Source organism: Rhamphochromis longiceps, linkage group LG12, assembly GCF_057381845.1.
Source record: "Rhamphochromis longiceps isolate RC_006_pf linkage group LG12, R_longiceps_female_GT1.1, whole genome shotgun sequence".
NCBI lineage: Eukaryota > Metazoa > Chordata > Actinopteri > Cichliformes > Cichlidae > Rhamphochromis > Rhamphochromis longiceps.
Genome location: NC_140568.1, coordinates 12,326,212 through 12,351,761, shown reverse-complemented (window position 1 = coordinate 12,351,761; position 25,550 = coordinate 12,326,212). Strand labels below are relative to the sequence as shown.

Below are 25,550 nucleotides of genomic sequence, written 5' to 3'. Positions count from 1 at the left end.
CATAGTTTTAATCGCTGTACGTGCCCCTGTTTGTGCCTGTCTGCCAACATAAACAAACTAAACATTTTAATGACTTTTGGCCAGGAAGGTTAGCAGCAAAGTTTTTTCCTGCCTCTCCCTCGCTCCGAGTGATAATCCAGCTATCGCCACTCAGAAAGCTCAGAAATAGCTTATCGCTAAACTCTTGTCAAGCCAATTCAGCGGCAGTATATTAAGCCGGGGCTGAGTTATCAAAGTTAACTGGTGCTGGCAACGCATCAAACGCCAATGTGGTGGGAAATGAATGTCGAGACAAGGACAATCCAATAGCACTGTGTTGTAAATGAATTGGCTTATACATAATGAACATCGAGTGTGCGGCTAGGACGTAGCATTACAGTCCAATAATGGTGCCTGGTGATTGACTTGTTATGATGCTGCAGGTAGGATTGATACATGAGCTATTTCACATTAACACCACACACTTCAAACTCTGGTTTTGTATGCCTGGAGGGTGTTAAACCCACGGTAATACCAAATGAATGCGTAAATCGGTCTAGCACCAAATTATTAAATAATACACAAACTCAGGAAGCTAAAGATTAAGAGACAAGCTCTTTTTGACTGATTTGTTGGCTTAGAGTTCAAACAATTAATCAACTTTTGGAAGAAAGAAAATCTCACTACTCGATCTGGTCACACTTATACTTTATTAAAGTTGTGTGATCTTTGTGTGGGTATTTTGCAGAATAAAACAGAGTGAATGGAAATTATTAAGAAAAGAAAAAAGCATGTATATATAAGAAATAGAAACATTTCTTCTCAGAAAAGGCTGCACATTGTGTCTTCCTGCCACGTCTTAGGCCAAAACCTGCAATAGCTTCAGGTTGGCTGCACCCTGATCTCTGTGGCTCTGCTGAGGTTGAAAACTAGTACATTGATTTTGTTCATAAGGTTGTACACACAATAAGCAGCAGAAGAAGCTGGCAGGAAAAAGAAAACTGACAAAAGGGGAACATGTTTTAAAAGGTTACAAAATTTTCTAAAGCATCAGATACCAATTATGAAGCTGGAAACTGGGTTGCACAACCTCTTTGAAACACACAAAGGTCTCAAGAAAAGCGTACAAAATACTCTCTTCACAGTATTCGTTAACATTTTTTTCTCTTGTTTACTATTTCTTTACCTGTTTGTGATTATTTGGGAGACTCTTGGGAACAACTCTAAATGTCATTTTTATGTGCTGGACAGCAGCTGAAATATACAGAACTTCCACACACAGACAAATGCGCGCAAACCATCTGTAAGCTTCCCCCTCTGCACCTGCTGCAGCTGTGCATCAGCGAGCAAAATGGTGCTTTTGATGATGCGTGCTTATTGGAGAAGGGATCCAATTGACTTTTAAACAGGTGCAAAATGTCAAACTTTAACCCAGCACAAAGGCAGAAACCACCTTAGTGTGCTTAGCACGCAGTTTTACTCCTTTGCCCACATCTATTCCCACGTGTGAATAATACATTCCAGTGCTGGCAAACAAATATTTGGTCTATTTAGGGGATTGGCAGGGGAGGTAATTAAGATTTAGAGATCTGTGTGTGTGTTTGTATGTGTGTGTGCGGTTTGAATGTGTAAGCTCACGTCTGCCCAGTGTGACAGTTATTGATTACACTTTTTAAAAGTATAAAAAAGAGATACCCCCACACCAGCCTTCTCAATTAACACGCCTTTAATTGAGCGTGCTCAAATGCTAGGTTGGGGTGCGGGCTCTCCGAGCTTTGCCATGGCAGGGCTACCAGATTTATTGGATCGATGCTGGAGGCTTTGGTGTAGCCAACGCTTGAGTGAGCAGAGAAGAGATTGAGATGGCGGTAGAGAAATGGAGAAAGAAGAAGACAAAAAAAAAATCTCCCTCATCTCCAGGCTGAGAGGTAACGAAGTGAAGTAGACATCCCGAAGGCTGGATTAAGCGAAGAAGCAGCATGTAAATACTACAGAGGGGGAACGAGGAGGAACAGAGCGAGATGATGAAGAGGGATTCAAAGCTGTCTCGTCTGTCTGCAGAAAAGCTTAAAATTTCTGTATACCTTACTCTCTTTTCCCTCCCCCTTTGTCTGTCACGTCTTTTTTTGATCATCTCCTCTTTAATCTTCTCTGCTATTTCAACAACGGAACTGTTTAGCATAGAAAATATTGCCAGTAAGGTAAAACCGTCTTTTAGCTTGTGTAGTGTTTGCAGTAGAAAGCAGAAGTGCACACTGCAATTCATCCTCGAAGGAAGAACTTGTCACATGGTTAAGCTTCCAAGGCAATCAGTGCAAATATGATCACATGATTGTCTGACAAACTAACAACATGGAGTCGTAACAGTTCAGTGTCCCTAAAAAAGATGAACAAAAAACAACTCAATATTTTTGGAATCTTCAAAAAGAAAATCTAACAGGATGCTGGTTTAGCTCAGTGAGTTGAGCGGGCGACCACGTGGCCTATGACCAAGAGCGGCCGGCCCGGGTTTGAACTCGAGCCACAGCCCTTTGCGCATGTCTGCCCTCGATTTCCTGTCTATTCTTCACTAAGTCTATCAAATAAAGCTAAAAAGGTCAAATGTAACTAATTATTTACGTCACATGTGTTCTTTTCTAGTTTTGGAACACGTGACAGCATTAAGTCAAGTCAACACCAGAGAAGTAAAGAGATTTCAATTTTCATATATCAAAATAAACCGTCTCATCTTGTATTGTTGTTTTTCAGAGCTGGCCCAGCAAAGAATCTCTGAACTGTATCCCAGCAGTGTTTGCACTCTCCCGGCCCCTGTGTCGGGTAAGCAGCTCGGCTTCGGTGAGTGCAGACATGCAGAGTGCCTGTACAGTTACAAAAATTTGAGCATAAATTTACCAATAATTTTTTTAATGGTAATGCCTAATTTTTGCATTTATACTATCACAGATTAATTTTCTCAAATTCTCATGGTCAAAACATCTTCCTGGAGAACTTTTTTGTCCAAATTTGTTGTTATTATATTATATTATAGTGAAAAATAATCATTATCAACTTAATAAATACATACCATCCATTCTAATATTTTTATTCAAATTTTAAAACGGCATCACACAGACTTTGTCATTATTGACTTGTAAAAGTATATATATATATATCATATAATAATATAAAAAAGTAAAATATAATATATTTATATCACCCTTTGTGTGAACTTATAACAGTCACTTTGAAGAACAAGTTTCAAGAGCAGTCAAGTGCAAACATCTTTAAAGTGGAATGTACAATATAGCATTAACTGATACTACAATACCCATAATACATCTCTAAAAATTGCTCGCAAAAGGTCAGACATGCTTTTGAGAAGTGTGTCTCTGTGTGTGTGGTCATGTTTATTGTGTTAGATGGGTGCTTTAACCTCAATGTACACCAACACACGGGATTGTTTGATTGTGGGGACTTGGTTCTATGGCAAAGCTTAGCATTATGTTTAGTTTGGGGTTTCGTGCGTGTTTGCTCGAGGCTGTGGGAAGCTTTAGAGACGCCTTATCAAACAAGATATCTGGGACGTTTCATTGGATGTAACAGGTTTTATGTAATGAATAGACACCTTGGTCTTTTCTTCCAGTTTACTTAGTTAAGTGAGATATCATCAAGTCATACTAATCTATCCCACACATCAATGTATTTGAATGATTTAAGTGCTCTAATAAAAACCATATAATACAAAGAAAACCAAAGCATTCTCATAAGTGAGAACAAATGGTAAAATATGCACCTGCAGCAGTGTTGTCTATACAGTATTGATGACGACTGAAGAAACACTGAATATTCCAGGCTAATTTGTGGGAAGCTTTACAAAAGGGGTGGTTGAACTCTGCCTGTTCTGTGCTGTTCTTATTTTTTGTGTCATAGGAAGCAAGATTTAGTCCGACTCATTCCCAGTGACCGAATTAACTCACTTGCTCTGCCTCTCCCCACGACCTCTTTAAGGTCCTGTGGTGTCGCATAACTCTGCAGGCGGTATCAAATCATCTTTTAGCTGCTGGTGTTGTTGTTGAGCCTGGTTTAGCTAATGAGCTGAGACACGGCAGCTTAATAATATCAGTCAGCGCTCCACAATGGAGGGCTCATTAAAACATACAGAGAAATAGGCCACATGTTCTGATTAGGTTACAGAGCTCCTGCATGGGTCTGTTTTATCTTCGTGTCTGTATTTTTGTTTCTGTGTGTTTTTCGAGTGTGCTTAGAGGTAAGATGAGCCCCTGTAGGGAGAAGCTACATAGCTCTGATACTTCGAAGTGTGTGAACGTCAGCCCTCCTCCGTCCTCTTAGAACACTTTATCTCTTTTCCCCATTTTCCTCTTCCTGCCCTTCATTTTACCCACCTACCCTTTCCTGGCAGCTTTTTCCTGCCCCAACTGATTGCTAGTCTTTCCAGGCATTGTTTGACTTTTAACCCCAACCTCTGACCTTTTTGCACGCTACTTAAAGCCAACATCGCCCACCGCCCTCCATCCAGACACAAGCACACACTTAATGTTATTTAACCCCCACTACCCCACCCATGCGCAAACACAGACAAGTACACACAGACTCACACAGACAGGATATACTATAGGACAGCCCCCATCCTTCATTCTGCCTTCATTCAAAACTATCGCAGAAGCTACCGTCAGCTCCCTTCCTTCCTTCCTTCCTTCCTTCCTGCTTCTCAACTCCAACCTTGTACCCTCCCCTTTGTCTGCACTTTTTATTGCTCCAACAGCATTTAAAAAAACACACACACAAATGAAAATTCTCACAGCTACATAAAGGCTTTTTCACCAAAATGGTAACAAGCTGGATCAAACGATTTCACACCTCATGGACGAAGGGAGTTAAGACCGACTCAAGGACTTTTATGCTACGTTCTCTTCACTTTGAAATCATCATAGCAGGAAGCTGGAGCAGTGCTGATGCATTAATGGTCAGATGTGTGGGCTTCTTTTTCGTTTTTTTGTGCCTGCAAAGGCTTATCAACATTCAAAAAGGATGTTTCCTGGTACCAAAACAGTCTTAGTAGGTTGGTCTTTAAAACATGAAGAGCACGAGAACACTGAAACAATGAAATCCAGTAACGAAACCAACATAAAACAATACCTTAGAGTTAATTTGGCTATAGCAATGATTACTAGAAATAACAAAATAATACCTGAAATTATTCTGCAAACAAATAATTTGCTTTATATCAGGTTTTAAGATTTTTTTTTTACAGTTTTATTTCAGTTTTTTATGTAGCGCCAGGTCACACAAACAGTCATCTCAAGATACTTCATAGTAAAGGACCTACAACATAAGGGACAGATCAGATGATCCCCTGTGAGGAAGTGCTCTGTCACAGTAGGGAGGAAGTGCTTCCTTGATGTGCAGCTTGTATGAATGAATACCAGCAAAAACAATTACATTTCTATAAGTCTCAGCTATTGCTTGTGATTAGAGCTAACCAGCAAACACAAAATAAACACCTTCAGAGCTCCACATGTTTATAGTGCCGCTGTTGACGTGATAGCAAGCTGACAATGACATTAAGTGCTACTTGCATAAACACAATTTTATTGAAAATGGCATCTATGTTATGTTGCATAATGACTGGGAATTATCACTTCCAGTCATTATGGAACATAACATAGACTGCCAGTGTCTTTAAACAGGGGAGTATCAGGCAGTGCACCACACCTGAATATAGAAAAACACAATTTATTGATGCACTTTGCACATTTCCTGCACTCCCTTCTTTATTCTCTTATAGACTCTGTTTGTCCTGTGTGTTGTTCGCTATCTCTCTCTTCTCTTTCCCTTCAAAGCCCCAACTGATCTGATGGCTACGCCTACCTGGTTCTGCTGGAGGTTAAAAGAGAGTTCTTCCTGTTCACTGCGTTTTCTGACTGGGAAACAGCCAATCATTGGAGAGCTCTCTTAACATTTTAGGGCCACTTTGAACTGGTGCTATATCATTTAGCTGAATGTGAGAAAATGCTTGGCAATAAAATTATTTTATGGCAAACAGATTCAAGTAATAGACTTTAAACGTTCATTGATGTTGTGGCTCGGACTATTCAAAGAAGGAATTTCTATTTCTAACAGCTGGCAGATGTTTCCTAAAAAAGGAATAATTTCATTTATGGGTCAGTTCAGCTTCAGTTATGTTCAGATCGAGCTCCCAAAGACATCAAATTAAAATCTTTTTTTCCCCAAAATAACTTTTTTTTTGGACATGATTTAGTTTTTTACATGAGATCACCTTATTTCATTTTTATGATTTAAAAAGCATTCTAAAGGGTTCATAATGGTGTTTTAAACTCTGTGAATACAACAGGGAGCCTTAGAGGAAGCTGTCATAAATTATTTTTTTCTGCTAAAACCTTTTGATTAAACACCAGCCTTTAAAAACACAGGTCGATTAAAAACATTTTTTTAATGGTCTAAAATCATTTCTTAAAGTAAAGCTTTAGTTAAATGCCTGGAGTTTAAATGTTGTGGTGATACATCAAAGGAAAGATTTTAAAGTATGGAGCTTAAGTCCTGAGCAAAACGGTTATAAAAACAAAGCAAAAAAGAAATATATCATGTTTCAGTGAACCTGCAAAATTGATGACTTGTGGGGAAGGAAGTCATGGACTTGTTTGCTATTTTATCTCAGTCCTCTAGAGCCATGTGTGCAACCGGACTTTGGAGGAAGGGGGTGGGAGACCCCACTGCTCTATGGAAGTACGGTGAGAAGCTAGATCCAGTCCAGAGAGCTGGACCTAACACATCTGATGCAGTGATTTCACTCAGAGTGTGGCACTAATGGAGTAGACACTGACTGTAAAACACACACACACATTCCCACTCCATGTGCACTCTCCATCTGAGAGTACACAGACGCAGGTGGTCACTTAAAGCAGGTAGAGTGTGTGTGCGTGTGTATGTGTGTATGAGAGCCCTTCTGGTTTGCATATACGCTTTAAAGCAATATCAAGCATGAGCAAGCCTTCATTTAAGTGACAGAATAACTAGCATATCAGTGAATAGGTGTAAACAAATAAGTGTGCTGAGTCTCTTTATGCTGACCAGCGCACAATAAACACCTGTGTGTTTTCAGTTGTGTGTGTGTGTGTGTGTGTGTGTGTGCTGACAGCCTAGGCAGACTGCTGTTGTCGAGCTGGCACAGATGAAAGATAATCAAATGGGGATTTGATCAGCTCCACATAGTGACTTAATGTGTGTGTGTGTGTGTGTGTGTATCTGAATGGTGATGGTCTTTCTGATACATCCAATACCTTGTGAACGGCTCCTAAACGCTATTTGAGCTCCTTTAAAGCAGCTGTCATCCGTATGTGAGCCACCCATCAGTTTTCATGCACCTGAGAACATGATTTGCCACAATTTTCTCACAATTAATGATTTGCTAAACAGCGTTGGGGCATCAAGCAGTTCAAAAACATCAAGTTAATGTCATTAACTTTCTTTTCACATGGTGATTGGAATTTACTTCCCATTGTAATTACCCCAATTTGAAGCAGAACTGAGCAACGCATTTGACTTTAAATGACCTCTTTCCACTTGATGGAATAAAAAAAACACACAAACACACACGAATCCTGTGAGATCACAGAGTAACATCTTAGCCTCCATCACTGCTTACTTCCCCCAGAGCCCTGCTCTTTCATGTCCCTCCCCTGGGAGATTTTGCCAGCCTTCAAAACTCTATCTTTCCTTTCATCCCTCCTGTAGCTCCCCCTCATTGGCACAAACTTGCCCCCCCCGTTCTGTTTTGCCGCCTTGTCCGTGTCATGGTCGGCTGGTCAGGCGTGGTCGGCTTATAATTTTTTAATCGGCCCTCTGATCTCTTCCATCAGTGCCAGGGGCTCCAGCTGATTACAGATGAAATGGATCTGATTTGGACTCTGACTGCGGGCCAAACACCTGCTCAGACCCGAGGAACTGACAGAAGAGGAGGACAAGGCGAGATGAAACCAGATGCGCTGACGTGCAGACGCTGACGACAGCAGGACCATCTGTGCCTTTGGTCTGCGACAGCGTATACACGGTTGATGGAAGCAGACTGTGGACGAAAGACTTGGGGATTGAGCGTGGCCATTTAACACCTACAGATTTCTCAGTGCAAGCCGTGACAACACCTGAACCCTGATTCGAGTCGGTCACGTGATGTAACTGTTGCAAATATAAAAAAAAAAAAAATCAAAGGTAAATTGAGCTCAATCATTTTAACATGCTGGAAAAGCTCCCGATCACAAATTAAAGCTGCAAGACTAAATATTTTAGATCAACAATGGCTCAAACAGATACATGCATTTGGAAGGGATTACCATCCTAATGAACTCATGGAGACCTGTCACAGGAGCTGCAGTTCCCCCCTCAGCTTTGGAGGCATTTTAGCATCTTTTAGCTAATTGTTTTGCTTTCAGGGCTTGCAGCTTTAATGTTTTAATTGAGGCTCACCCGTCTTATCAGCTTTGTTGCCATCCACAGCAGGTAGCAGTGAATGATTTAGCAGCTACGGCTTCAGATATTTCACTGAAGAAGATAGAAAATAAACAACAGCTAGAAGGAAAGTGAATATTGGATATTCATGAAGTGACAGCTACAACTTCAAATGAATGCTAATGCTCCTCCGTGTCTGCAGGATGTTTAAATAGGCAATTGTATGCTAACACAGTAGCTGTATCAAATATATTTTGAGGGGTATCTGACTGAATCTATGAAATCCCTTTGCAGCAATCATTATCTCCCTCAAGGAGATGGCAACCAACCTAAGACAACATCTCAAGTTTAAATTATAGTGGGGAGTTTTCACTGCATATAAATGTCTTTAATCACCGGTACTCCACCCTGTGCCCTTGAGGTCCAGAGTTTAATCCCGACCAATCACTAAAACAGTTAATTGCATCACTGCGTCAGCTTCTGTGGTAAAATCCATAAAATGAGCAAACCTTGTCAAGATCATAAAATTCAAGAAAAAAAATGTATGTACTTGTATAGCACAGCTGGACTACACTTTAAAAGTGATATATTAATCCGGGTGAATGCAAAGATAAGGAAAAACAATCCAGCTGGGGTTGACAAAGATGTGCTACAGGAAAACTGATGGCATAGAACAGGGATGGGCAACTCCAGGCCTCAGGTGCCGGTATCCTGCAGGTTTTATATATCACCCTGGGTCAACACACCTGAATCAAATGATTAGTTCATTACCAGGCCTCTGGAGAACTACAAGACATGTTGAGGAGGTCATTTAGCCATTTGAATCAGCTGTGTTGGATGAAGGACACATCTGAAACCTGCCGGACACCGCCACTCGAGGCCTGGAGTTGCCTACCCCTCGCATAGACTGTACATAAAAGACGTGTTGAATGTTACACTAATGGAAGAAGCCCTGGTGTGAAACCTGGTTAGATCAGTTTTGCTGTAGCCATCCGGGCGTGTCACAAAGCGTATACTGTTTTTTCTTCTTTTTCTCGACTCCCACCTGGGCCATTATTTACCAAACGAACATCATGTTCTATTCAATAAACCACTAAGTGTTTATTGAGGTCATAGAGTATGGCAAATGGGACCTTTTCCCATCCAGCTCCAGTGTCACCTGACTTATTCAAGGACTAGAGGAGGCGGGCCCTGCTGGCTAAATGAAGCTAAATCTGCTGGTCCACCAAAATGCTCATGCCAGGCATAAATAAGACTGACAACACTTATTCCATTTACAGAACACCTAGCTGCCCCTCACTGAGTCTGGTTCTACCAGAGGTTTCTTCCTGTTAAAAGGGAGTTTTTCCTTCCCGCTGTCGCTAAGCGTTGTCTCATAAGGGAGTCATATGACTGTTGAGGTTTTGTCTCTCGATTGTAGGGTCTTTAGGACATTGAAGTGATTGTTGTTCTGATTTGGCACTATATAAATAAAACTGAATTCAATTGAATATATTAGCACATTTATATAGTCTATTGTTAAGCTGAAGGCTCTTTGCTCCTCCAGCTTTCTGGTCAACCCATCGATTAAGAAAATTATATCAAAAATGGTCAACTAAACATGAACTTGAAATCTAAAACGACAGTTTAAAGTTTATCTACCGTTTGCCTCGGTTGTGGGTGTATTGATCTGTTGGCTGTCTGTTTAAGTAGCACTGCGTGCTCTAGCTATTTTCAGTGTGCAACTAGGTCGGTAAGAGATTTATTGTAATCCTTTAACCTGAAACTAGGTTTTTAATTTACATGACATTTAAGAAATGTGATTAGTCAACAATAACCAGGTTATTTATGCACGGGCAGACACACTGTCTGTTTTTCTCTCTCCCAGCCTCTCCATCTAACTCTCTCTCTCTCCTTTTTTTCTCTGGATGACCTTGTGCTGACAGCCCGGCTGTGTTGTTTCTGACGAGCACACATGACTGCAGCGAGGAAACGGTAAAATCCACGTGCACTCTGCCCTGCCGTGACCTGCCTGCCCTGTGTGCAGGCCCAGGGGATGCTGGGATAGTGCAGTCTGACCTGTCATACAAAAGTGTGAGCACACTCGTCCACGATTACTGTTTGGTCACAGGTCAATCCGCCTTGCTCAAGGTGGTGGACTGGTTTGTGAATAGAAGGCTGAAACAAACGTGGACACAAAGAAACAATTTAGGACTTGTTTTTTTTTTGTATATATCTACGTACTTCTTGAAATGGAAAGCACACGTGTATTCCAACGCATGAATTCATGTGCCCAATAAACACAGGTGCTGTACGCACATACAAAACAATAACAGGGATGATTTATCACGTGTCGTTAAGTACTCCCGCAGTTGCGCACATTCATTTATTTCAGAGTTACCACTCACATATGTTGCAACCTGCTCCTCACACACCAGCGCACTAATCAAATCACTCAGGCAAATAGGCTCGTTGTTCCCTGCCAGCCAGATTCAGACAAACAAAAAATCTGATAAACTTTCTCTGTTGTATTTCAGAGCTCATTAAAAAGTATTCACCGCTGTATGATTCCGCGCTGTAATCAGCTCTGAATAATAGAAATGGTCGTATTTACGCCTGTGGGCACCCGATGTTCTGTCTCATTTCAGAACAACAACTGCGGGGCATATGAATGCAAACTACACTACGTGCATGACACACACACAGAAACACACACACACACACTGTCTCCCCTTCTCTCTGGCTGCCACTTGCTGAAATACTCTCAGTGTATTCTAGCTTGGGGGAACCACCTACTATGCTCCTAGGGGGGCTAATTGTCCAGTAGCACTCCTTTGCTTTCCCTCCCACTCTCTCTGTCCTCTCCCTTCTCCTCAGGTCTGTACTTTCGGGAAGAGTTCAGCAGTTCATGCTGAGCCCAGAGCCCTGGATCCCAGTGAGGTGCCATAGGGCATAAAGGTTGCACCTAGCTGGACTCCTATACGAGCGGCTCACACATCTCTGCGGTGGTGGGAGGTGGGGAGGGTGGACACTGATGGAGAGATAAGTGGAATGACAGACGATATTTGTCTAGGACTGAACGGGTGAGACACGACTGTTGTGTAAACGTTTAGGTTTATGATAAGTTCTCTTCTCTGGGATTTAAATTTGTTTTTCTTTTTTTGTTGTTGACATCTAAAATTGCCAGCTGCATGTCAAACGCTAACTGGTCATTTTTCTGTATAGCTACTTTTTCTAGAATTTATGTCAGAAGTCTGAATGCATGGCATAGATAGGCATACACAAGACCACTACTGGGTGCATGTCTACTCTTTATTGAGTTGCCCTAATAAACAAATACATGATTGGAGAATGTCCTAAACAGCAGAGAGAGGGGAAAAAAAACATTTGTCATGAGATGTCATCTTTTAGCCTCTTTCTCACCAAAGCCACAAAGCTGCTTCTCTAGAAAAATGGTTATAAATGTCAAACAGGCTTTTTATAGCACACAGGACAAACATCAGACCTTTTACAGATTTCAGCACCAAAACTGGTCCATAAACATCACAGAGAGAGGAAAATACACAGTTTACATTGCTTTTAGTTGATGGAGGCATGAAAACACATGACCTTTGTCGAGTTCAATTCAATTCAAATCAATTCAATTCAATTGTATTTTTAGGGCCAAATTACAACAACAGTTGCCTCAAGGGGCTTTATATTATATGGTAAAGAAGAAGAAACCTCCAGCAGAACCAGGCTCAGGGAGGGGCAGTCATCTGTCACAGCCAGCTCCAAATGTTGTAAAAACTGTGTAACATTAACACTGGTTGAAGGGTGTATCTCCCATCTTTTCTATATTGTACTTGGTTTTTATAAATGTTAATTCTGATATATCAGTAAATAGCTAATATCAGCCAATATATGGTCTGACTGACTGTCAGGACTAGGGATGGGTATCGTTTAGGTTTTATCCGATACCGGTGCCAAATCGGTACTTTTGAAACGGTGCCGGTGCTCAAACGGTGCTCAAACCGGTGCTTAAAGAATGGAGAACACAAAATTGGTCCAAAAACCTCTCATGTTCAGCTGTTTTTTTGTAAAAAGGTAACAATGTTAGCCTTTTCTGCAGCTATGGGGCATATATGGTATTACTCTTGGCTGGAAGCAGTGCTTAATCAATGGAAAAAACACAAACTTTGTCCAAAAACCTCTCATGTTCAGCTGTTTTTTTGTAAAAAGGTAACAATGTTAGCCTTTTCTGCAGCTATGGGGCATATATGGTATCACTCTTGGCTGGAAGCAGTGCTTAAACAATGGAAAAAACACCAATTTTGTCCAAAAACCTCTCATGTTTAGCTGTTTTCCACTTTTTCTTTGGTCATTTGAGCCTTTTTGGCCAGGGTGAAGGGAGCATCTGCCATCAAACAAGAAGACATGTAGCTATGATGATGTTTGCTAGTTCACCTTACCTGCATTAATGTAATAACGTGGTTAGCCTACTCAACGTAAATTACACACGAACAACATTAAGCTACTCACGCAGAGAAGAACGGCTGCTGCTGCATCATCATCCTCATCATTTCTGCTACACTGGCAGGGCTAGGGGCCAGGACTCTCCTCTTCGTGTTTTTGGGGGATGTTGCTAACTCCGGGGTCCGATAACAGGCAACCCACCCGCAGTAGATGCGCTCGGTGTGAGGTCTCGCAGCAAGCTATCAAATACGGCGCATTTCTCGGCTTTTAAAAAAACGCTATGCGTCGCCAGGTGTTTCATCAGATTTGAGGAGTTACCTCCTTTGACAGTATCACAGTATCAGCTTAAAGCACTTGTTGCAGGCTGCTGAGTTTGCATATTTTGCTGTGAAGTACAGCCAGACTTTGACCGCTTCGCCTTGGGCATTTTTAATCTGTATCTCTGCTCTAAAAGAACATACGTACCTGGGCCCGCCTACTATCCTCGGAAACGTAAAATGATTGGCTAGAAGTGTATCACAGCTCAGGAAAAAAAAGCACCGAAATAAAGCACCGAAATGTGTGCTGCTTTTCGGTCTGGTTACTACCGTTTATGTCAGAACCGGTGCCATCATGGCACCGGACACCGGTACCCATCCCTAGTCAGGACTGATTTAAATGACAATTTAATGACATAATCCAAGTTTTTACAAAACAAAATTAACAGGAGCTTAAAGCTGTTCCTAGAAGTCTTTGTTTTTCTTACATACCTGCCACAACAAATGTCAAAAACTATCAAACTCTCTGCTAGTTAAAGGTAATGCTAGCATCTAGTGTGTCATACTTTAGTTCTACTTGTCATTCCATTTAAATTGCTGACTGAAAAACAACAAATGTTAAGAGACTCTTTTCCCCGAATCCACAACAATGAAGGTACCCTTGAGAAATGCACTTAACCCAGCTAGAGACACAGTATGTTCAGCGACTGAAAGAAGGGATAATGAAAGGCAGCTTTTGGTACTGGGCAGTTCCCAATGGCTAAACTTAGCAAACTGTGGTTCTTCCGGGCAGCTCCCAGGAATGAATGAGCATTACTGTAAAAAATGCAAAGCAGGACATTTTGGAAGAAGCGTGTGCACACTCAGCAGAAGCAAAAGCTATCGGATCGGTTAGCGAAATCAACAGTCATCAGCTAAAAATGCACCTGGCAGACATGTAGCGGAGACAGAGATTTATTTATGAGAAGGAAGGATGAGTGAAAGGTGAGAAGAGTGAGAAGAGAGTAGTGGGCCTTGATGGGCTAACCCAGGGTCTATTAGAGCCTGATTGGAACCATTAGGAGAGAAAGGCGATACACGAGTCTCGTGCAGAGCCCCTCCGGCCCAGCACTGCATTAACCACAGCCTGCTCTCTATTTTGTTGAACACACGGGCTGATCGATAGCAATGAGGAGGAAGGAGGGGTAGGAGGTGGTGAAGCGAGGAGATGGGAGGAGGGGAGAAACGAGGTCCAGGTTTACGGGAAGATAAGCTGGGATCAATAGAGAGACACGGACTGCTGCGGCGTGGAGAGAGAGGACAGAGGAATGCCAGATGCAGCGGGTTCACACTCATCAAACTTGATGGAGGGGAACCTGCGTGCGAGTGTGTGTAAAAGTGTGTGTGACAGGGCATTTGGGCAAGATTCATCTCTCGCCTGTCTGAATATAACCAATGACCGCGTCATATAAACGTCCAAATAACAAGCACGGCGGGGTCGGCGTGATTGTGCGGAGGCTACCAGCATGGCCTCACAGAAAGAAGGTTTGAATTTTAATCCTGCTTATCAGCTGCGGCTGTCTGCATTTGCATGTCCTTCCTGCGTCCGTTAATTGATTCCAAAATCGCTGCAGGTGTATATGTGTGTTTGAAAGGTTGGACAAGCAGTTACGAAAATAGATGGGTAGATCATAGTTGTGGCTGGCATAAATGAAGGACAAAAGTAAAGTTTGGATAAATAATGAGAAATTTCCTACTAAATTCTGCAGTTGCAGTAAAAATGCAGTTGCATATACACTGCAGTTAAACTCAACACTTCTTAAAGAGGCTCTGTATTTTTATTCTTGTACATTTGCAAATTTGTGTTTGCTTTAGACCCTCAGTTATCCTACATCCTGCACCCCTCTGACTGGCTGTCCCTTGCAAACAGAAGGTTTGAATAGCACATCTAGGCTATCCTCTCTCTGTGACATAAAACAGAGCCAAAAACAGAAAAAAACTGTCGGAAATCGAATGTTTAGAGCAGTCTGAACTTACCTCACTGTTTAAAATTTTGTCCACATGAGCATCTGCCAGTGTAATAGGACGCATGTGACAGAAAAAGAGACAAAGCAAAACGGGTCCACTTCAAAGATTGTTCTCATATTAAAAACCAACAGAGCCGTTCAAAAGCCAACACTCTTTAGGCTAGTGCAAAAGCTTTTAACGTGAAGCTTTGTTGTGAAAAGTGTCGAGATAAAAAAGAAAGTAACATAAAAGCAGAAGCAGTTGGAATTAATTAGTAGTTAGCGTTTTACTTTAAGCTGTGTGTGAAAAAAGACACATTCGCCTTTATATAATGAGGCCGAACCTCCTCATTATGTAAAGTGTATTGTATAATATGATGCATCGCTTTGCAGCTGACGGGCGCCATTCTAAGTCATGCTAAGCACGAGTATGTGATTTTTATTAACAGTGGACAAATAACCCTTTCCCCATTTCTATGTATTTCTCCTGTGCTAAGGACAGTGGCTTTATTTAGCTTATTGCTCAAAATGTCAAGCTATTCCTTTAACTATCCACTAATGAATTCCAATGCTTTCTATTTTGTTTTCTTTAGTCCCATTAAGGACCTAAGATTTCCTGCAGATCCTTCTCATTAAAAGCATACCAAGAAAGGATTACACGTCTTTACAGTAAATGCTGGAGGGCTATCAACGTGAAACATTTCTGCAGGAAGTGTTGAGTTGGAAATTGGAAAGGATTGGACAAAACAAGCGAATCAAAAGGGGATTTCTGTAAGCAAAGAGAAATGAGTACGACATGACTCTTGCCGTACTGATGGAATTCGTAGGGAGGAAATGTCATTACAGCAAATTTATCGGTGTAACAGTTTAACACAGAAAAGTGCTGAGTCTGCGTTAATTGCAAATAGCATGAGCAGCAAATTAAAGAGGAGGTAGCCGAACGTAGGCCTGTTTTTCGGTAAAGGCCGGCTTTGTTGTATTAAAAAAAATCAGTTCAGTGTTCATTGAATTTATTGTGGTGTCCTACACGTGGCTCAGGGAGCAGGTTTGTGTTGTGGGTGTTTGCATTTAAGCACAACACATTTATCTGTGCATACCCGACACCTGTCAGGCTGGCATGATGTGCATAACCTCTGCCTGCACGTTGCATGCATTTTTCTCCTCTTCCTCCTTCTATCGCTCTTTCAATCTCTCTTCTCCCCACCTCTGCTACCCCCCTACTCCCCCCAGCTCACTCGGCCTGTGATGGCACGCTGTCAGAGAAAAAGCTATTTATGATCGGCAACCAATATCCTCACAGAGATAAACACACACTGTGAGAGTGATAGGTAGAAAGAGAGGGAGCACCAGAATTATTAGAGAGAACAAGGGATAAGCGAGACGCGACAGTGCAGGAAAGAAACCTGCAGAAGACAAAAAAAAAAGAAAAGAGGAACGTTGCCCTGGGCTGATTACTCACAGCTCTGTGTTTATGAGTACACATTACCTGGTTGATATCAAGGTATACAAGTGCATATGTGCATGTTTAAACAAGTTCCCTCTTTGGCTAGTGCGTGTCTAAATTCTGGGAAGAGCAAGTTGGGATACAAATTACTTTTTTTATCGGAGGCAATTTACTCGAGTCTGCTGTGCCTCTCACTCGCTCGATCAAGCTGACAACTGATTGTAAATGAGAGAGCCCTTCATCTTACACACATCAGACAAGAGGTGGCCACCCACTGAAACACAAACACACGCACATAGTGACATCCAGTGTTCTATGACAAGGGCACGGGTTTTGCTTTCAGAAGTAAACAGAGCACAGTGAGGTGGTTACAGAAATAACCCTGGGTTCTATGAATGGAAGAGCAGCCATCTAATGTTCATACCCTGATTACACTGATGATACTCAACTGCAGCACCATAATATGCAAACGAGCCAAAGAGAACTGCTTAGTTATTTAACATGCTTTACAGCTACAATTAGGAAATATTTTTGCTAGGCTACCAACTGCTACTGTTTTTGTCTTGTATGCTAAGATAAGCTAATATATTTCTTTATTAATCCATCACTTTATTCTGAACTAAGAGCCAAAAGAGTGGCCTTATTGTGGTCATCTGAGTCCAATTACTTCAATTGTCCTGTTCCCAGTATATTTACGTTATTGCTTGCTTACTTTTCCCTAAAGATGTTCCCAGTGGAGCACACAGCTAAATCTTTTGGCCCATGCCGTCTAACACCCCCAACAAAACTTCCACTAATCAGATGATCATGGCAGCCCGTTTGTAGCCTGAGAAGTGATACCGAAGCGATCGTATTAGTATGCGATTGTACCTCTACGATTGTTGTGAGCGCTTTAAAACAACTTTACATTTTAAAAATTGAAACCCAACAAAGATCTGTGAAGTTTCATCAACTTCTCTCATCTGATTTTAAAATGCTGGAACACTCAGATTTCAGAGCAAATCAAACTAAAATTACTAAGGCAGAAATTCCAACCTTGTGCTTTGTTGCATTCAGCCTCAGAAGACGGAAATAACGATAAAAGCTATCTTCAGTAAACTTAACCTTTAAAATCTGTGCACAGCTTGTCAGATTCAATCATCCATTTCTCTTTTCTCCTTCTCTTTCTTTTCTCCCTTTGTTTTCCACTTTTCGACTTTCAGATAAATATGGCCGTCTTTCCTTCCACTTGCACATACACAGTCAGGACAAGCTGCAAACGCTACGCGCACACGTACACAGATACACTTTGTTACAGACGTGACCTTCAGTGTCTTTCTTAACAAAATGCTTTGAAATCTGAAATCCAATATCCTGCCTAAATTCACCTTTTTCTTTCTGTTTTGGTCATCTTTCTTTTTCTCCTCTGTCATACATTTTCTCCATTTTCTTTGTCTCGCTGCAGAATAATTTCTTTCTGGGAGTTCCTGAAAATGGTTGTAATTTCCATGTCCTGTTTTGACAACTGCTACCCTCCCCCCCGCATGGTTTTGCTTTTTCTGCTTATATTCACTTTCTTATTTCTTTTGATTCCTCGCTCATTTTACATGCCCCCCATTCCTCCTCCTGTTCTATTCTCTGATTCATGCTGTCAGTGAGAGATAGAAAAAGATGCCACTGTGTTTTTCTTCTCCACCCTTTGTTCTGTTTTTACTTTCTTACTTGTTTTTCTTCTCCTCCCTCGCGCGTCCGTGTGCTCTCGTCGTAATCTCTCCTTCAGATGTTTTTTTTGCTCTGTCTTGTCTTCGTTGTGAATGTTGACTAGAGACAGACGTCGCACATGAAGGTCACATTGGGCTAAAGGAGAAGAAGAGGAGAGATGTAATGAGTGGCAGTGCTGGATGTTGGGGGTGGATATGTGAGACTGACAGGTCAGCTTTAATAATTTTAATGTCTCTGTCAGACAAGACCTGCTACTGCACATAATTAGAGGTCTCCACACACACACACACACACACACACACACACACACACACACACACACACACACACACACACACACACACACACACACACACATTCAAAACTGTAAATATACTTCCTACCTGCACATCCACGTACATGAAACATGAAAATCCTGATCAAACAAATATGTGCCACTTGGTGGTTTTTGTGTGTGAAATTTGTGGTTTTGGAAACTGAAGTTTAGGCCTAGTTAGTTACCTACTCTTGAAGACAAGCTAACACAAGCGGAAACATGCTAGTAAACCACAACAGAGAGCCAGCATGACAATGTAGTACATTTTACACACTATCCTTCGTAACCGTAACTTACTCTGTAACTTCCTGTAAGGGTTTTGTTTTCAAATATAGGATTTTTAAGACTGATAGTGACAATAATGTGATAACATTAATATTCAAAATATTCAATCTTAGTATATAATATCCAATATTTCTTTTTCTTTCAGACATACACAACACTAACAGATTTTTCTGACATGTGTATAGTTACTTATTTATTCATTGTTGTGTGACATATGTTGCCACCAGGGAAGTTGCAGACTGCCCCCTGGTGGACAAATTAGGCAACGTTGAAACTCACAACATAGTTGAAGGGTGTTTCTTTGATCTCTTCTGTACTTTTTAAATGTTTAATTATTTGGCACTTACAAGTGATGATACTGACAGGTCAGCAAGTAACTAAAATGAGCCAATAATATCAGTCCACTGGTAAAATGGTTGGGCTCCACTGGCCACATCCTAAACAGGTAAATTTTCCAAAACAAATAAAGTCTCTTGCAGTTTTCTATTAAAAGATTTTACAAATGAATGTTCCAAACAAGCAAATATGCTACAAAAAGAGGCAAATGCTAAGCATCTCTAACTTTACCTTTACTTTAAGCAGTCATTATCACAAACATACAGGTTTCACATACACAAATAGAAAATGCTGAAAGAGATATAGAGTAATAAATAACTTAACAGAAGCTGAGCCCAGACGTGAGCTCACAACAGCGAGCTTTGCAAGAAACAGAATAAATTTGAGCAGTCTGCTTTACACTGTACCACTGAATGCTCCTTCATATGAACAGTATGAAGTGAGTATGAAGATTAGGCTTGGAGCTAAGTTCCATGCACAGAGATAATTGCTTGACTCAATTTTATTGCAAGGCTTTTCTGGTTTTGATCACAAGATCTTAGACATGAAAAATAAAGCCACACACACACACACACGCCCCTGATCCCTCGAGGCTCACATTCACAGGTTCCCATAGTTCATAGTGCAGATCACATAACTGACTACAGCGCCTTCGCCAGTGCGTGCCGCGATTTGTGTGTGTGTGTGTGAGCAGAAGCTGAGATTCATGTCAACATCAATGGCTCACTAATCACAATGAGGGCGCCAAGGGCCAAGCAGATGCTGTCAGTAGCGTATGGGCCGGCTAGTGTTACAAAGAGGGAGCACACAAAGCCAAGGCCCAAACCTCTGACACCATCATACTTCATTCCCTACTGTCAATAAACTAGAAACTGAAAACTCTGCTACACTCGATGAACACTGTGCTCCACTGTATCGACTGGAAAAGTTGTGATGTTCATCAAACTTTATTGAACCAAACACACACACACACATACAAAAATTAAACTGCACAGAACCTTGGCATAACTCCCCCAAAAGGGAAAAAGTCAATCTTCGAGAAACTTCTCAAATTTAAACTTTTTGGCAAATTTATGGTAATATTGTGACAACCTTGAGACTGTGAATGCTCTTATGTAAAAGCAGAACTCTAAAACCTTTCATGACCAAAAAATCAACCGTGTTGTAATCTTCGTTCAAAGACACTTTTAAAGCTACCCAGTTGATTATTATACGTATAATAAGTAGGAGAATCTTCTTAAACCATAAAGATGAATGGAATCCTTCATGTTTTTTTGTTGGCCGGTGAAGATATGAAACCTGCTACTGACATGACTTTGTTAAGGAGGAGAACACCCAAAGACAGGATGAAACTCTTCTGATGGTTTCAAGGAAGTAAAGAAGCAAGTTAGGGATAAGTCCAAAACTCTGTTTGATGGCAGGTCCTTTAAAATCAAGTTAGGTTGATTGAATGTGCAAATTTAGACTTAATCGGAAACCTCACGCCACTGAGTAATCCGCCATATGAGCATTTCTGTGCGTATATGTGTGTCGACTGCTTCTGGTAGAGCATTTAACCCTCTGGTGAGCGCCTCCACCTGGGACTGAACCAGTCTGTTGAAACCGTAACAGCAGCAGAATCACTTTAGCTGTTATTGGGGGGAGAAAAAAATCTCCAAAATGAAATATAGCATTGCTACTAAGGTCACTGGCTCTGTTACCTACAGAGCAGGATGAATTCAAACCCATGCACATGTGATTATGTGACAGCACAGCAGCACGCTGTCCATCTCTGGTGTATTTTTCCTAAATAAGTAAGTCATCCAGACCTCAGCTTTCCACTGGCTTCATCCAGGAGAAAGCAGCAGCCAAATCCCTGCAAGTCCACACAGACATAAATGTGCAAAAACATCTACACATTAACTAAAGCACACTCACACACACATATGCACACGTGAGGCCAAAAACTAGGAGGAAGAGGAGTGGAGGAGGAGGTCTGGCTAAATAGCAGGATTTCAAGAACATCTGCACACGCATACACATGGACACACACCTCAAGCCGCTGGCTGCCTGTGTATTTGACAGGCAGCACAGTGAGTGGCTGTGTGGAAGCCAGCCAGCTGCTTGTGAATCAGCAATGACTAACAGTTTACACCTGCACTTTCTGAGCTAATCGCCTGCATGCTTATTGTAAATATACATACACTATGTACTTGTGCGCATGTGGGTGGATGTATCGCGTCTGTGTGTGCCAGCACCTGTATCTGTGTTCACGTGTTTGCCTGCATGCCACCACAATGAGTTTTCCCCATCAAGCTCAATTGTGACAGCCTGGGCCTCTAATTGCTTAGCTGCAAATTTGACATTGTCTAAGCTGGCAGCACCCTGATGAGTTGAATAAAAGTGGAGCGACATCGTACCCGTCACTTCCCCCGATCGGCCTCGACAAGAGCACAACTCCGTGCTCCGTTTGATCGCCGCACAAGACAACGCAATGGGATGCTAATCACATGCAAAGGCCAGAGCTTTGAGCGTGTGCCAACGTCTGCCTTGTAAGAGCGCGCGTTCACGTTGGTGTGCCAGTAATGGCAGCTCTAATCAGTGGCAGGATTGGAAGAGGCATGTGGCAATAAAGCCCAACAAAATGCCTGCCATTCCCTATTAGATGCAAGCACTCTCCGAAAACCTGGCAGACGAAGGGCGTACACACAAACGCGTGCACGCACATACGTATCGGTGTTGGTGGACATCTGGCCAAGGTCAGAGCTAGATCTGAGCTGTGAACGCCTACTGCCAACCCCCACTATCAGAAAAAAATATCCTTCGGGGGAAAAAAAGAGCTGCAAAGCTTCACACCACAAGCTTTGTCCTCCAGAATGATTTACACATAAACTCTGACCTCTCTAAGTGCAGCCCATTACTTGCAGGTTGTGATTTACAAGCTAAAATTAAAGATGGACGCAATTCGCCGAAGCCATTATCAGCATCACTACACGGCGGTCAATTCATACAGAGATCTCTCGTGAGAGTCATTCCTCCATACTCAACTGAAGCATTGATTATTCAGAGTACCATAGAAATGACTGATACAGCAGACACTGCATTTATCTTCCCCGTGCTTCGTCCTTTATGTGAAATATTGCGTCTGCTCTGTCTTACTATTCCCGTTACAAGGTTTAACAGACACGTGGCTTTAAAGAGTAATAATGGCATCTTTGCATAGGTGGCTAATGTAGCATTTTGAAATTGATATCAATCTTGTAAGATGTATCTTATGGCTATAGAGATCGGTTATAAGCAATTATTAGAAACATTTTGTGGGTTCATAAAGTGTGAAAAATCCCTTTAGCTGGATCACGATGCCACTTACATTTAGGTAAAGGTCATCAGAGACGAATACTTAATGGATTCCTAATGCTTTCAAAATACCAGGTAATCATAGTGTCTCAATGAAGCGACGACCTGGAGGGCTAAAAAATTAAGCCTATGTGGAGCTGCAGTTCCACTTAAGGCTGGTGCTCGATTTTACAGCAACAAAAGGCACATTTAAAGCCTTGTCTCCATGGTCACAACAACTCTTCGGTGAGTAATTTTAGTATATAATAACTCGCCCATTTGGATTTTGCTGAGGTTTAAAAATTAGGGTCATGGTCGCTTTGACTGATAGGACTACCAAGGCCTCACTTCCTGTACTTTGACTTACTGATCTGGACTTTTTGACTGTATTTGACTGTGTTGCTGGTGCCTTTTGGGGGAATTGCTTTGTGGTACAGCGGATATCCAAGATGTTGAAATATATTTCTGCTCTTAGCACTGATTAGTGGGTATTTATGTAAGCTCCAGTGGCGCAATCGGTCAGCGCGTGGTACTTATAAGACAGTAACCTGCAGAGAGATGCTGAGGTTGTGAGTTCGAGCCTCACCTGGAGCACAGGCTTATTTTAGGGGCAGGAATAGCTCAGTAGGTCGAATGGTGGCCCCATGATCGGAGGGTTGGGGGTTTGAATCCACTGAACAGCTAACCTGAGGTACCCCTCAGCAAGATACCGTCCCTACACACTGCTGCCCACTGCTTCACACCGTTTCTGTAAGTTGGCTACCATGTAATTCAATTATAGTTCATTTATATAGCTGCAAATGACAATGACAGTGCCAAATATTTTAAGGTACAGACCAAGAAAACAATGAAATGACCTCCTGTGAGCAAGCATGTGGTGACAGTGGGAAGGAAAAACTCCCTTTTAACATGAAGGAACTTCTGGCAGAATCAAGCTCAGGATGCAGGGTGAGAAGCGTTCAGCATTCCACACATACTGGTTAAAAACATGCAACAGATTGCTAAGCACTAGAAAGCAACAATAATTGAAATTTAAAGCATCTCATTTCTCTACACTCTCAGAGATAAGAAATGGAAAACGACCGTGCCCATTGTTGTGGAAACCAAACCATATTTCTGCTATTTATATTTCATGACTGCTCTAACTTTTCAGAAAAAATAAAGCTCTGCCAGCTCTGAACTTTGTAACTGCAGCCCACAGCGCAGATGCTATCAAAGGCTTTCGCTCTGCAGTCGACCAGAACGCATCAGCCCGGTGCCCAAACGAGCGGCTCCACCTCCTGTTGTCTCTGCATTGTGACACCCCCTCCCCACATTTGTTGGTGTTGACAGATAAAGTGATGGTAATTGTGATTTTCTTTTTCCAGTGAAGTGGGACCCTTCCACTATCATCCTCTCATTTCCTGTGTGAAGAGCGGCATCTGCGTCGGTGCTTTTGGCAACTGATATCGGTTTGAACCGAGGAGCTGTGATTGTTATTCTCACTGTGCCAGAACCCACAAGAGCCACAGTGGACACAAAATACTGAGCAGCACCTGGTGTGCGAGCAAAACCGAAGAAGAGACACACTGAGAGAGAAAAATGCCCCCATTTGTCGATGTATTCCACAACGCAGCGCTTCGTATTCCCACACAAATAAAAGGGATGAACTCATCCTTTTAGGCAAAGGATTTCATTCACTGGAATTAGTATAACTGTATTTCTGGGAAAGCCCTTTAAAATGACTGGGGTGAGTGTGTTGGGTGAGAGGTTTCTGAGTGTGAGCATGCATGTGTGTGTGTGTATGAGACATCTGTTTACATAAGTGGGAGGATGTGATGGTAAAGCCCTGGCTTGGGCCCTGGCCTTTTCACAACAGGGCCCAGAGCAGAGAGGAGATTCATCCCAATATTTGTCTCACTAAGGAGTAAAGCCAAACAAATCTGTCCTGCTAAGGCGCCCTCTGATAAAACTTGCAACGTTCCATGCACAGCTTTTCCCTGGACCACTCTGACTCCAAGATCTCTTCTTTCCTCACTGAGCACAGTTTACGGGTGTCAAGTCGCAAGTCAGCTTTTCCATCTCATTAAATGCTCTATCTGAATGGAAATGCTAAAAAAAAGAGCCATAATAGAAAAAACAGCAAGTAAAAAGGTTATCTTGATGCCAAGACCAATCTTTCCTAAATACTGCCTCTTAAAAGTCACGTTTTTTTTTAAATATCCCTAACTTGTCTTAAATGCTATGCTGCATTAATTCATATTTTAGAGAGTTATAACGTTTTAGCATCAATCAGCCATTTGCTTTGGTTTGACAGCCTGTAATGTCACTGTTTTGATTCATTCATACATTAGTAAGATTTTAGGAAAAAATGAAAGAGCTTTAATAAATCCAAATGTGCCCTTTCAGCACAGCAGGTATCTAGACACTTAGCAACTAATGGGGGGACATTGTGGAGCATTTAGCAGCTAAAAACCACGGTGGAAGCTTCTTTTCATCAGTCCAATGTTGTTCCTACATGTTTTCTGAAGGTTTGGAAACGACTACATTATATAATGATAAGAAGTCATGGCAGTCACTCAGTGACAGTAACTAGTCAGGTGTTTTGAATAGTTACAGTACCATGAGTACCTTAATACTTTCATTTAAGTACTACTCAGTATGTGTCACGGTTAGCGGGAGCTGACTGTGCGAGAGTTTGAAACGGAGAAACCAAGTGTGGACACAGAAGGAGATGAAATTGGGGTTAAACAAAAAGCGAGCCGTTTATTCTGGCTGATAGGGGCGAGAGCTAACTGTGGGAACTACGAAAAACTATGAATCAGCTATGACAACCGTGATAACTATGATGATTATGATGACTAAGATGACTATGACTACTATGACATGACATGACGTGGAGGGAGGTAACACAGACGACCTGACGAAGACTGCAAGAAAGCACACAAACTAAATACACACAGAGGAGATTAGGGAAAGTGGGAACACATGGGGAAACAGCTGACACAATTGAACATCATGCCACGACAGGGAAAAGTAATACTAAGCACAAGGAA

At 41.7% G+C, this 25,550-nt stretch overlaps 1 protein-coding gene and 1 non-coding gene across 3 annotated transcripts in view; one reads left to right on the top strand and one right to left on the bottom strand.

Moving 5' to 3' along the window:
• sema4c (sema domain, immunoglobulin domain (Ig), transmembrane domain (TM) and short cytoplasmic domain, (semaphorin) 4C) overlaps positions 1-25,550 on the bottom strand; it is a 107,120-nt gene that overhangs the window by 52,246 nt on the left and 29,324 nt on the right. For both annotated transcript variants that reach the window (XM_085424774.1, XM_085424772.1), the window contains one exon: positions 18,264-18,398. The gene's annotated coding sequence lies outside the window, so the exon portion shown is untranslated. The remainder of the gene's footprint in view (positions 1-18,263; positions 18,399-25,550) is intronic.
• Positions 23,016-23,109, top strand: trnai-uau (transfer RNA isoleucine (anticodon UAU)). Its single transcript has 2 exons — positions 23,016-23,053; positions 23,074-23,109. It is a non-coding gene; the product is annotated as a tRNA-Ile (tRNA).